At 45.4% G+C, this 12,474-nt stretch overlaps 1 protein-coding gene across 10 annotated transcripts in view; it reads right to left on the minus strand.

The window, feature by feature from the left end:
- Nucleotides 1–12,474, minus strand: part of FHOD3 (formin homology 2 domain containing 3) — a 521,499-nt gene that overhangs the window by 244,188 nt on the left and 264,837 nt on the right. The window contains exon 1 of one of the 10 annotated variants that reach the window (XM_061400419.1): nt 2,059–2,311. The exons of the other annotated variants lie outside the window; for them this stretch is intronic. The gene's annotated coding sequence lies outside the window, so the exon portion shown is untranslated. Of the gene's footprint in view, nt 1–2,058; nt 2,312–12,474 lie in introns of those variants that run through there. 10 annotated transcript variants of the gene reach the window in all.

A 12,474-nucleotide genomic window follows, 5' to 3' on the forward strand; every position in this document is an offset into this window, starting at 1 on the left:
GAAAGTTGCCAGCCACCACACACAAAGTTGCTTAAAGGCTGCCCAGGTCTGTTTCTCCAGGTCAAAGCTGCTTTTAGGCTGCCCAAGGTCAGTTGTGTTTTTTTTTTTTTTTCAGTGAAATAGCAAAACTTTGGAAGCATAAGCGACAGGAACTGGTGCAAAGAAACAACACTGCTGAGGAATACACAATGTGAAATAAAAGCACCCAAACTGCCACGAAGAACCTTAGTGGTAAGTACATCCTGGGGGAGGGAGGCAAACCCTATTTGTAGTGACACTGAAAGCGGGAGATTACCAGAAACCCAGGAAAAGGAAGCCTGGTGGAGGGACAGCCTCAGGAAATGCAGTCTGAGCGGGATTTCTTCTTCCTGTGCACCTACAGAAAAGGGCTTCTAGGACACTCAGCCCCAGCATTTATTCTCCAGGAAGAAAAATCTGCCATCACACACACACACAGATGTGAGACACACCGATTTCACACTGGTTACATTCCAAAAGGCAAGCCTACAGCACACATGAAGGGTCCTTCCAGGAAATAGGGGCCCAAGACAGCCCTTTGTGAGGAGGTACTCAACAAGGTGGGCTTCCCTGGTGGCTCAGCAGTAAAGAATCTGCCTGCAATGCAGGAGACCCAGGTTCGATCCCTGGGTCAGGAAGATCCCCTGGAGAAGAGATAGGCTACCCACTCCAGTATTCTTGGGCTTCCCTTGTGGCTCGGCTGGTAAAGAATCCGCCTGTAATGGGGGAGGCCTGGGTTTGATCCCTGGGTTGGGAAGATCCCCTGGAGACGGGAATGGCAACCCACTCCAATATTCTTGCCTGGAGAATCCCATAAACAGAGGAGCCTGGCAAGTTACAATCCATGGGGTCGCAGAGAGTCAGACACGACTGAGCTACTAACACACATCTTACAAGGTACCTCTACCCTGCCTTTCTGACACTTGTAGGAGCATAAAATTTGTTTTAAACAGCATTTTTTGGTGCTAAAGTAGCAGATTTTTTTAAAAGAGTCATGTATTATTTTTTACCCATTTCACATGTCAAAGAAATAACAATTTGGTAGCTCCATTCAATCACTGCTTGAAGGAGAACCAAACACTAGCATCTTCCAAATCCTCTACTTTCTACATAAATTCTGCTAAACCATGCAGAATTCCTCTTCTCTCAACAATGTCTTCATAAAGATAAAGCACAGTTCACACCAAGGAAAAGGCACCTTCTCCACACACACACACACAAGACACACACATATACCTACATAACACACACAGATATACTCATATACACAGGGGTACAGACACTGTTTCCCAAACTTCAAAACATTTCATGATAAACACCTCTGAGCTGACATGGTATCAGCAGCAGGGCTGGTTGCTGTGGATTCAGAAAATGTCATCCTACATAAAACAGACTCTGCCCACCTCACACCTGCTCCCCTCCACCCCAAGTCCCACTTTATCTCTCTTCACTCCATCATTAGTACGTATACCCTTTACACACTCCTGTCTACCGCCTTGACTGGACTGGAAAGTTCCACGAGGCAGGACCACATCTGCCTTGGTCACCACTGTATGCCCTGGTCCTGGCTCGCTGGACACAGAACGAGTTTCTGTTGACCAAAGCCGAGGGAGAGAGGAGTGAAAAGGGGCTGAACATGGATCAACATTAAAATCCAAAGCCTCAAGTAAGAGCCTCCATTTCCAACAACAATACCATCCTAGTATCTCCAACAGTGAGAATAAGCTACAAGCATCGCTTCCTTGAATTCGCATGACAACACAGGTAGATAATATTATCATCCTAACTTTAGAGATGAGAAAACCAGGTTGAGAAAGTTTAAGTTATTTGCCCAACGCTTTAAGAACCATCAGCTTCTGAAGATCAGCTACTTTTTGTTTTTTAAAGATAAACACATCTGCATATGTTCTCTGTTTAGAGCTTGAGCTGGAAAAGTACCCCTCACTCTGTTCAAAGCAAAACCACTGAAGAAAGAGGTTCAGCAGGAAAGCAGGGAGCAACATTTGGCTGCCAAGCCCCGACTCGTCCACCAACACTCACCTGGTTTTTAGGTTTTCCTCCAACATGTATTTACTGCCCCACAACCCTGGTTGGTTCTCCTCGGCTCTTTTCAGTCTCTGGCCAGCTTCTCTGGTCACCAAAACTTTTGCACGTCCAGAGGCTCTGGGGCAGCAGGTGGCTGTGACCGTGATGGGCACCGCGGCGTCAGCAGCCAGCAGCCTCTGAATGACTCAGGTGCCCTGGCACCTCACAGTAAGAGCTGACTCCAGACAGAACCTGATTCATCAGGCGGAGAGGAGGCCTGGGCTTTGGCCCCAGCTCATAAAGCATTTACCCACAGACTGGGTGCAATTAGATGAGGGAACAAACAAGGAGAAATAAAAAGGAAAGTCAACATGTGATGGGCACGTGATGAATGACCTTCCTCATGAATTACTCCCGAGTGGGCCGAGTACATCTCTGCTGTGAAGAACATGTGTGTGTGTGTGTGTGTGTGTGTGTGTGTGTGTGTGTGTGTTGGGGGGTGCTGGTCAGGGATCCTGTGCCAGCCTCCAGCACTGAGTCCATAGCCCACCTCTTCTGCTTAGGTGAGAGTCTGGTCAGGAGCTTTTCTTCAAGAGTAGTATCCAGTCTGCTCTGAGAGTCAAAGACAAAACTCCAGAAATCAAGATGTGATCTACCTCTCTAGGGAACAACCAGAGAATTTCTCATCCACATGACGTACTTCATGAACATGTACTATGTGCCAGAAGACGATAAAAGGACTTTAAAAAGAATTATACATTTGGCATGAAGATTTAGCTACAACTATATTCAAACCACTCCCCCTGTCCTGGACAATGCAACTGGGTTTTAGTCATAAAGTGCAACAGCCCCCATCACAGAGATAACTGAAAGAGATGAGAAGTGTGATCTTTATCCATAAACACTTTTATTTTAAGAAGCAGAACGGTTTTTGAAACACTAACTGCTGGCAATATTACCAAACACTTAAAGTGGACAGAGAACAAACTCTGGGGAGAATAAGCACTGTGTGACACGTTAGTGCCTTTCCCCAAGGCACTCATGTGGACCACACCCTAACGTCAACACACTGGGCCTGCTCCTTCCCTTCCACCAGAGTTCCGGGCGGGCGGCAGGGCTCTGAGGCCTTCAGAACCTCAGCCCAGCTTGGCTTTGAAAGCTTTTCAGCATCTAGAAACTTAAAGAATCTTCTCTCTTGCTCACCAACGGTAGAAAGATTAGAGTTCCTTCTTGGCCCAATGGGCTGCTCTTCCCCAAGTACCCTGAGCTGTCCTCTCTGGACACAGGCAGGAAAAGTACATGTGTGATGGCACTTGGTTCAACCAGGCTCTCAAGGAAAATACCAGGCAGTTAAATTTGTGATGCCCCGATTTCTCTGCTGTTGGATTTCTCCAGAAGAGGAGAGTTTCATCAGGATTCTCCTGAGAAACAGAACCAATGGAGGATAAATATACATAAAATATATACATGTATATGCACACACATATATATTAGGTTGGCCAAAATGTTAATTCAGGTTTTTTTGTAAGATGTTATAGAAAATCTGAATGACTATTTTGGCCAACCCAATATATTTTATACACACACACAAAAATATGTATGTATATATGTATCCATTAGTGCGTGCTAAGTCACCTTCAGTTGTGTCTGACTCTTTTTGACGCTATGGACTGTAGCCTGCCAGGCTCCACTGTCCATGGGATTCTCCAGGCAGGAATACTGGAGTGGGTTGCCATGCCTCCCTCCAGGGAATCTTCCCAACGCAGGGATCGAACCCTTGTCTCTTATGTCTCCTGCATTGCAGGTGGATTCTTTACCACTAGCACCACCCATCTGTGCGCATACATACAGAGACTTATTTTAAGTGACTGACTCACTGAAGTTGGCAAATCCTACACCTGCAGGGTGGGCTGGCAGCATGGAGATCCAAAATGAGCCGATGTTAACAGTTCGAATCCAAAGCCTGCTACTGCAGCTCCCTCCTGCTCGTAGAAGGATGGTCTTTCGTTCTATCCAGGTTTTCAACTACTCGGATAAGGCCCAGCCACATAATCATAGTGGAGGGCAGTTGGCATTAATCAACGTCCACTCACTTAAATGTGAATCTCACCCTAAAATCCCTCACAGAAACACCCAGAGTGATATTTGACCACATATCTGGGCACCGTGGCCCTGCCAAGTTCATGCATGAAAATCACCAGTGCAGGGAACGAACCCCTTTCTTCACTTTTTTGTGCTTTCAGATGTACTCAATGTTTTCAAAATATAATAACATGTCCCTCGGCAATACAGATGCCCCTAGTAACTTTGAAGCTTTATCAACCATTTCTGACAAGTTACAAATTCATCCATTTTACAGAGGAAGTCACACAAATCTCAAGTTTAAATTTTTATTTTCTAAATATGCCAAAAAATTTTTGGAGAAAAACAGATCAAACTTTTGATAATGGGGGAAAAAGTGTTTTAAGACAAAGTGGATTTTTTCCAACATAATGTCTTTTCAGCAAGTTGATTCTGGGAAGAAGATTCAGAGCACATTATGTATATTTACCAGGTGGAAGAATAAACACAAAAGCCAAGAACACAGAATACACAACACAGCTGAGAGGCCTTTCCTTTAACTTCTTTGTTTTTAGTTTTAGAAAACATTAGTTTAAATGGTTGCCCATTATTTTGCTTAGAATTTACCAAAAACTGAAGCTAATTTTCAAATCCTTAAGAATAAAAATAAATTAAGGAGAGTGCAACCTATAAAACAGATAAAAGCACCTCCAGCTCTATCCCCCTCGTCATCCATGAGATAAAAATGCAGTAACTGTGGAGATCATGAGGGGCTGTGCTTCCTCTTTGAGCTCCAGTTCTGATCTAATTTCACAAGGCATCTGTCATCATAAAAACACGAGGATGGTACTAGCTCTACAAAGAGCTGTGGGGAAACACATTAAAATCATCCGCCTTATAATAGCTCTGTCCTCAGTATGTCAGCCTTTTAATTCCAGTGTTATAAACTGGAATCCAAGTTCCCATTTGTTAAACAGCTTTGATGTGGGGCTGGAGAGGACTGGATTGGCAAGGGGTATTTCCTGGGAGCTTCAAATGCTGGCATGTATCTTCTACCTTCCCCTCAAGCTAGTACACAAGCAAAAGGCACTTTAAAAGCATAGAGTATTGGTATCTGAAGATCTCTAAGTACTTAAAAGAGAAGGCATTAATTTCTCAGAATTCTCAAAGGGGATGGCTTGGAGATTTAGCTCAGTTCAATTTGAGGTTCAATTCTAATTCTGTTGGACAAAGAGACACATTAGGTTAAATGTCAACTTTAAAAAGGTTAAACTTTACAGATATTTTAGGAACTATGGACTCAGACCCTCAACCATGTAACAACTTTGCTGTTATCCTAATGTCCTGGGGCTAGTGCTACATTCTATATTTACCTGACTAACTTCTCACTTTATTTGGAATTCCATACATAAACATCTACACCTTGCTTTAGATTTCTGGCTGCTAAAATTGAAAGCAAAAAAAAAATACACTTATATCAACATTTCTTCTCATAATCTCCCTTGAAAAATGACATTAAATAGGAAAAGGAACAGAACAGAACCAAATACTCCCTGTTGGTGAGGACAAGCCAGCCTGGAGAAGAAGGTTATGGAAAATAGAGGCTGAGTGAAGGGAAATGGGGTTAAGTGTCTTCTGTCCCACCGACCAGAGCCTGGAAACAGATGCCACATGGAGTGACCACAGGGCTGGCCTTAGGATGGGCTACCTCCAGTTCTTCCCCTGGAAACTGTTTTCCAGCCAACCAGCCCTTCCTGTTCTCACTTTATATGAACAACTCTCCCTCCTCTTTCTACACTCTTCCATCCCACCCTCCCTCTCACGCTTGCATAAAGCCGTTGTTCATGCATGCCAGAGTCAGACACAAGCCCGCCAAGCTCCTCTGTCCACAAGGTCTCCCAGGCAAGAATACTGGACGGGGTTCCCATTTCCTTCTCCTGACCCAGGGATCGAATCTGCATCAGCCATATGCAGGGGGGTTGACAGAAAAAGAACCCTACAAGTGAAGGTCACTCATTGCCTTGGCAGGCACCCTACTGAATTTGAGGTCACCTGAGCTAGAGCTTTCACAGACAGTCGGAAGGTGGGCTTGGATCGAAGGGTGCTCATGGTGCCAAATGTAACTTAGAAATTAATGCCCTCTCTTTTAACCTGCATCTCCTGCATTGGCAGGGGGGTTCTTTACCACTTAGCCACCAGGGAATCACTACACCACTGGTTGAGTGAGTGAGTGAGTGAAAGTCACTCAGTGGTGTCCAACTCTTTGTGACCCCATGAACTATAGCTCGCCAGGCTCCTCTGTCCATGGAATTCTCCAGGTAAAAATACCTGGAGAGTGGGCACCATTTCCTTCTTCAGGGGAACTTTCTGACCCAGGGATTGAACCCGGGTGCCCCACATTGCAGGCAGATTCTTTACCATCTTAGCCACCAGGAATACCACTCAGTAAAGAGAATTTGGTCACACAAGAACAGGCCTGAACACACCCGCACTGTCAATTATGTTACTCCAGATGCAATCAACTTTAGTCAGCAAAACCCCAACGTCTCTAAGTTACATTTGGCACCATGAGCGGCCCTTCTGCCCCAGCCCACCTTCCGACTGTCTATGAAAGTTCTAGCTCGGGTGACCTCAAGGCAATGAGTGATCTTCATTTGTAGGGCTCTTTTTCTATCAACTACCTATACTTTTAGCCACCACAGTTCTGAGAGCCATTCCAAGAAGAGGAACGGTTGATGGAAACAATAATGCATGTATACAAGTATAAATAAGCAAACGATTTAAGCGAACAATCTCTGCCTTAATTGGAACCTGGCCCAATCGGACATCCTCGAGATGCAGAATGTCCTCCTTTCTTAAAGGCCCTACAAAAGCTGCCTAGCACTTCACGGCAACTCCACCCCACGCCCGCAGTTGTGTGTGTCACTGAGGAATCTGCTTTGATCAGGAGAGCATGCCTGTTGGCACAACATGATGAGAGGGATTGGTGCTTCAGTGTAGGTTACATGAAGCCAGAGGCAGCAGAGGACATTCTGCAGGGTCTCCCTTTGTTTGAGTCCGAGGCTTTCGAGGGGAGGTGTGGACCTGCACCCCCATCGCTGCATCAGAACCAGGCCTCTCCCCGCAATGCTCACGTCCTGATTCCTCACTGCTCTTGTTTTCCCTTCTGGTGACTTTAATGAGCACATCCCCCTCAAATCCACCTCAAGGCCCGAGCCATTCCTACTCTGGAACTAGTAGTCTAATGGGACCAAAAATAATCGCAGAAAATCAGACTTTGATTTTAATTTTCTCAAATTAACAAAGATTGATAATTGATGAAGATAGAAAGCGTTAGCTGTTTTTGACTCTCTGTGACCCTATGAACTGTAGCCCACTGGGCTCCTCTGTCCATGGAATTCTCCAGGCAAGAATACTGGAGAAGGTTGACATTTCCTTCTCCAGGGGATCTTCCTGATCCAGGGAGTGGACCCAGGTCTGTTGCATGGCAGGTAGATTCTTTACCATCTGAGCCACCAGGGAAGCCCAGTATTCTAATGGGACCAAAAATAATCCCAGAAAATTAAGCTTTGATTTTAATTTTCTCAAAATAGTGAAGACTGATACATGGTCCATTTGAAGGTTTTGTCACCCCTCGTTCCACTCACCTAGCGACAGCGTTTCTTTAATCACAACTTGACCAAAAGGTGCCATGTAGGCCCCATTTCTACCACTGCAGTCCCCACTTCGATGGCATCCCTGGTGGACATCCATAAGTCTCCCTCCGCTCACCACTCCAAGCTGGTTTGGCAACAGGAAGGCTGTAGTCTGTTTCCCTCCCTGGACAGTGGCCAGATTTCCTTATCCTGAGGCCCAATTTCGCTCTGGCCCCGGTTTTGGCCTCAGGACCTACACACAGCAAATTTGAACTATTCAAATAATTACTGTATTGCCCGCCCTCCGTGGCAAATCTTTCCCAGGTTCCTTCAACTACCTCATGCCCCGAATTCCAGCCAGCCCAACCCAAAGCGCACAAAGGACTCGAGCTGGGTCGAATTGGAAGGGTCAGCATGAAGACTCTGATGTCCCTTCATCAGACAACAAATCCATTAGCAAAGATGATGCTAACTGTGGTTATTTTTTTGCGGGGGACAGCGTACTGGTTTTATAGCAGCTAAAGGACCGATGATGCCTTCATCCTCTTTCAACTTTTATTTTGAAATAAAAATACACAGGAAAGGGGCTTCTCTGGTGGCTCAGTGGTAAAGAATCCAGCTGCCAATGCGGGAGACACAGGTTCAATCCCCGATCCAGGAAGATCCCACATGCTGCAGAGCAGCTAAGCCGGTGCACTACTGAGCCTGCGCTCTAGAGCCCGGGAGCCGCAGTTACTGAAGCCCAGCACCCTAGAGCCCATGCTCTGCAGTAAGAGAAGCCACTGCAACAGAAGGCTGTGCACTGCAGCTAGAGAGCAGCCCCTGCTCTCCCCAGCTAGAGGGAAACCCTGGCAGCAGTGAAGACCCAGCACAGTCAAAAATAAATCAATAAAGCCACCTTAAATGAAAGGCTCCTAAATCTTTTTTTAAAAATACACAGGAAAATGCACAAGTAGTACTGAGAGGTCCCAGGCACTCTTCACCAGTTTCCTCCAATGGTTACATCTTACACAGCGATAGACGTGCACACCGGTGTAACGTGTATGGATGCCTCCACATCATTTTGTCACATGTGCAGATCTGTGTAACCACCACTACAGTCAAGAACAAGAGCTGCTCCGTCACTACCAAGATCCTCCATGTGCTACGCCTTCACAACCACACTCACCTCCCCCCAGCCCACTACCACCGTCTCCAAGCCCCGGCAACCCCTGCTTCTCATATCAATAGTAGCGCTGTTTCAAGAACGTTACATAAACAGAATATAAGACAGTATGTGACCTTGGGGACTGGCTTTCTATAACCAGAATAATGCCCTGGAGATCTATCCAGGCTGTGTGTGCCGGCAGTCATTACTTTTTATTGCTGAGCAGTATTCCATGGTAGGGCGTATCAGTTGGTTTAACCTTTCACCTACTAAGGAGGACAATTGCCCCATTTAACTGAAGGTGTCAAGTTTGTGTGTGTAGAGTCGTCTGCAGCGTTCACTTATTATCCACTTAATGTCTGCAGAGTCTGTCAGGACATCCTTTCTTTCATTTATGATATTAGTAATTTATCTATTTTATCTTTCCTGCTGGAGATTTATCAATTTTATTGATCTTGTCAAATAAACAATGTTTTGTTTCATTGATTTTCTCTATTTTCTCTTTTCAATCTCACTGGTTCCTGTCCTTGATTATTTTCTTCCTTCTGCTTATTTGGGGTTTGTTTATTTTGCTCTGTCTCAAGTTTCTGGAAGTGGAACCTGAGATTATTCATTTGAGACTATTCTTATTTTCTAATGCAAATATCTAGCCCTATAAATTTCCTTCTCAGTGGTGCTTTTACTATATTACACGAGTTTTGATACGTTGTTTTTCATTTTCATACAATTCAATATATGTTTTTAAATGTCCCTTGAGACTTCCCCTTCGATTCATGGATTATCTAGAAGGGTACTATTAGCTTCCTGGGCTTTGGAGATTTTTCCTGTTATCTGTCATTGGTTTCTAGTTTAATTCCACTGTGATTTGAGAATATGATCTCAGTCTTTTTAACTTTATCAGTATATTCCATGAACCTTTGAAAAGATTATGCATTTTGTTCTCATTGGCTGGACGGTTCTGGAAATGTTCGATGGAGTTATTGACGTGTTCTACAGCCCTTTCTAACTATGTTCTGCCGATTGTTGAGAGACGGGTATTAGAATCTCAAGCTGTAAGCGTGTGTTTGTCTATTTTCCCCTTCAGTTCTATCAGTTTTGGCCTCACATGTATTACAGCTCCACTCTTTTGTACATACAAACTTCAACTGTGCCTTCTTGGTAGACTGATTTTTCCATCTCTATGCTATATCTTCTTTGTCTCTGGTAACTTTCTTGCCCTTGTTTCAACTGAGCTGCAGTAAAATTCCTGCCTGTCCCCGTGGCCTGCTCTGACATCACCCAGCAAGGAGGCGGAACGGCACCTCATTGTCCCTAGGGAGGAGTGATGGTCCAGATTCCCCACGTGGTCTCCACTGATTCCCCGGGTGGGGGTGGGGAGCACCTATCATCAGAAACGGATGATGGCCCCAGGTTCCCATCTGAGAACAGCACAGAGAAAGTTCAGGAGGAACCCACGTGGGGGAGCGGAGGAACCCACAGCAGCAGCATGACTTGGCGACACAAGCAGGAGGACTCGGGGCCTCCTGCACAGCAAGTGTCAATGATGGGGAGTCTCCCAGGCTGGAGCCCCCACCCTGAAGTGCAAAGGTGGTGATGCGGGGGCGAGTGTTGTGTCTGCAGTATAGATGGCCAGTGGGACCACCCCACAGGCAAGCAGCAGCCTGGGGGCTTGATCAGATACAGCAGGCAGTGCAAGCAGATGCCTCGGCTCCAAAATAAGACAGGGCAAGCGGGGAGGGGCCCCTCCACTTAGGGGAAACCAAGGCCACGTCAGATTTCACTCAGGTTAGAATGTTTTGATCAAGCTCTGCTCTGACCCAATGACTTTATCTTTCTCCACTTCTGTTTTTCTTTCCTTTTTCAATTGGTATTTCTAGAAAAGCTTCTGTTTGAAAACTAACAGTATTTTAATTGAACTAAGGGGTAAAGGGAATATCACCTGGGCATTTGCATCGGGGCCAGGATTGCTAGCAGAGGCAGGGTAGGGACTGGCCTGGTGTGAGGAGCCTGCAGTGAGAGCCGACAGGAGTGTGGGAACAGGGTCTCCACCTCCTCCTCCCTGCTTTGATCCTCACCAGGAAGCTGCTCCGGCCCCCTCTGCTCCAGCAGGGAGTCCGTGCTCAGGGCAGCCTCTCTGGCAGGTGGCCTGGATGGGGAAAACCCCTGCACCCGTAGTAGGACGAGCTCAGTGAGGGACCCCTGCTCACGGCCGACCATAAAAAGCCTAGGCCAGCGCAATGGGACACGGACTGCCTCGAACGCATGTTCGTTAATGACAGGAAGTCACTGAGACTTCTTTGTAAAACTGCACCAACATCCAGAGCACGTTGTTTGAAATCGAAGTGTCACAAAGTTCTCTAACAGGCAGAGGCCGTTGTGCTTACAGAAATCTGTATTTTATAAGACCAGACAGACAGTTATCTTGGTCCTATCTGTTGGGGGAGGACAAATTTTCTAAGCAAATCATTTGTATAAACCAGGGGTTGGCAAACCACCGTTCACGGGCCAAACCTCATTTACCACCTGTTTTTCTACAGCTAAGAATTGTTTTTCACAGATAAACACTGGGGATCAATTTGACAATAAGCAACAGTAATTTCGAGCCTCAATTAAGTGATACGTTATTCCTTCCCATCCAAATTCCATTTGTATCATTAGTAAATCTGAGTTATAAAAACATTGTACTCAACCATTATTATATTTTGAACTCAGTCAATAAAAAGTCTGTGCAAATTCACTTTCTCTCCTATCACAGAAGTAACTACTCACTATCCTCAGTTTTGCTCTTGGTCCAAAATGCCTAAAATATTTACTTTCTGGCCGTTTACAGAAAAGTAACCTTTGGTATAAATTAATCATGTAAATAAAATGGCCAAAAACTGAATCCCTGAAATGTTGTTACAGCTGCCAGCCAAACTAAACGTGTGTCGACATAACGACCTGTTCATTAAAGTACAACTTAGTAGCACCCAATTTGCCTCTGTAGTTATAACTTAAATGTGACAGGTACAACTGTTTTAAACTCTCCTCTAACGCAGACTTCTTCCTGTTTGCAAGGAAAGGAAAGTAACATGGGACCCGATTAAAGGGGTTCCTGATAAACGTGTCCCTCACTGACCCAGATTTTTATTGTTCAAGATCTTCAAGTATTCAGACCTCAGATTAACCCTTTATTTCTCCCCAAAGCAACTAGGAAGGAACAGGGGCAAGTGGGGGCAGGTGGGGTTAGGGCAGAGAGGCAAACGTGGGGAGGGGCAGGCAGCAGGGAGCAGGTGAGTAGATTACCCGCCCTGGGCAAGCTGGGTGACCACCCCTCACCAGGGACCACCTGACTCTTCTAATCTGGATGAAGCTGTCAGGTGAGGACATGTAATTTTTCTCTTGGAGAGTAAAAACTGCACTTTCACTTTAAGCCACTGACCAATCTATTGAGTCCTGCATATTTGCTCACAGGTAACACTGTTCTGGACATGCTAAGTTTGTTTATGACACTGATTTTTTTTTTTAATCTGAAAAAGTGAGTTTCCTAGGGTAGCAGAGGGGTGGGGAGTTTGAAGGAACAAATGGGACAAGAAACACAAGAAGAAA

This window comes from Bos javanicus, chromosome 24 (assembly GCF_032452875.1).
Source record: "Bos javanicus breed banteng chromosome 24, ARS-OSU_banteng_1.0, whole genome shotgun sequence".
NCBI lineage: Eukaryota > Metazoa > Chordata > Mammalia > Artiodactyla > Bovidae > Bos > Bos javanicus.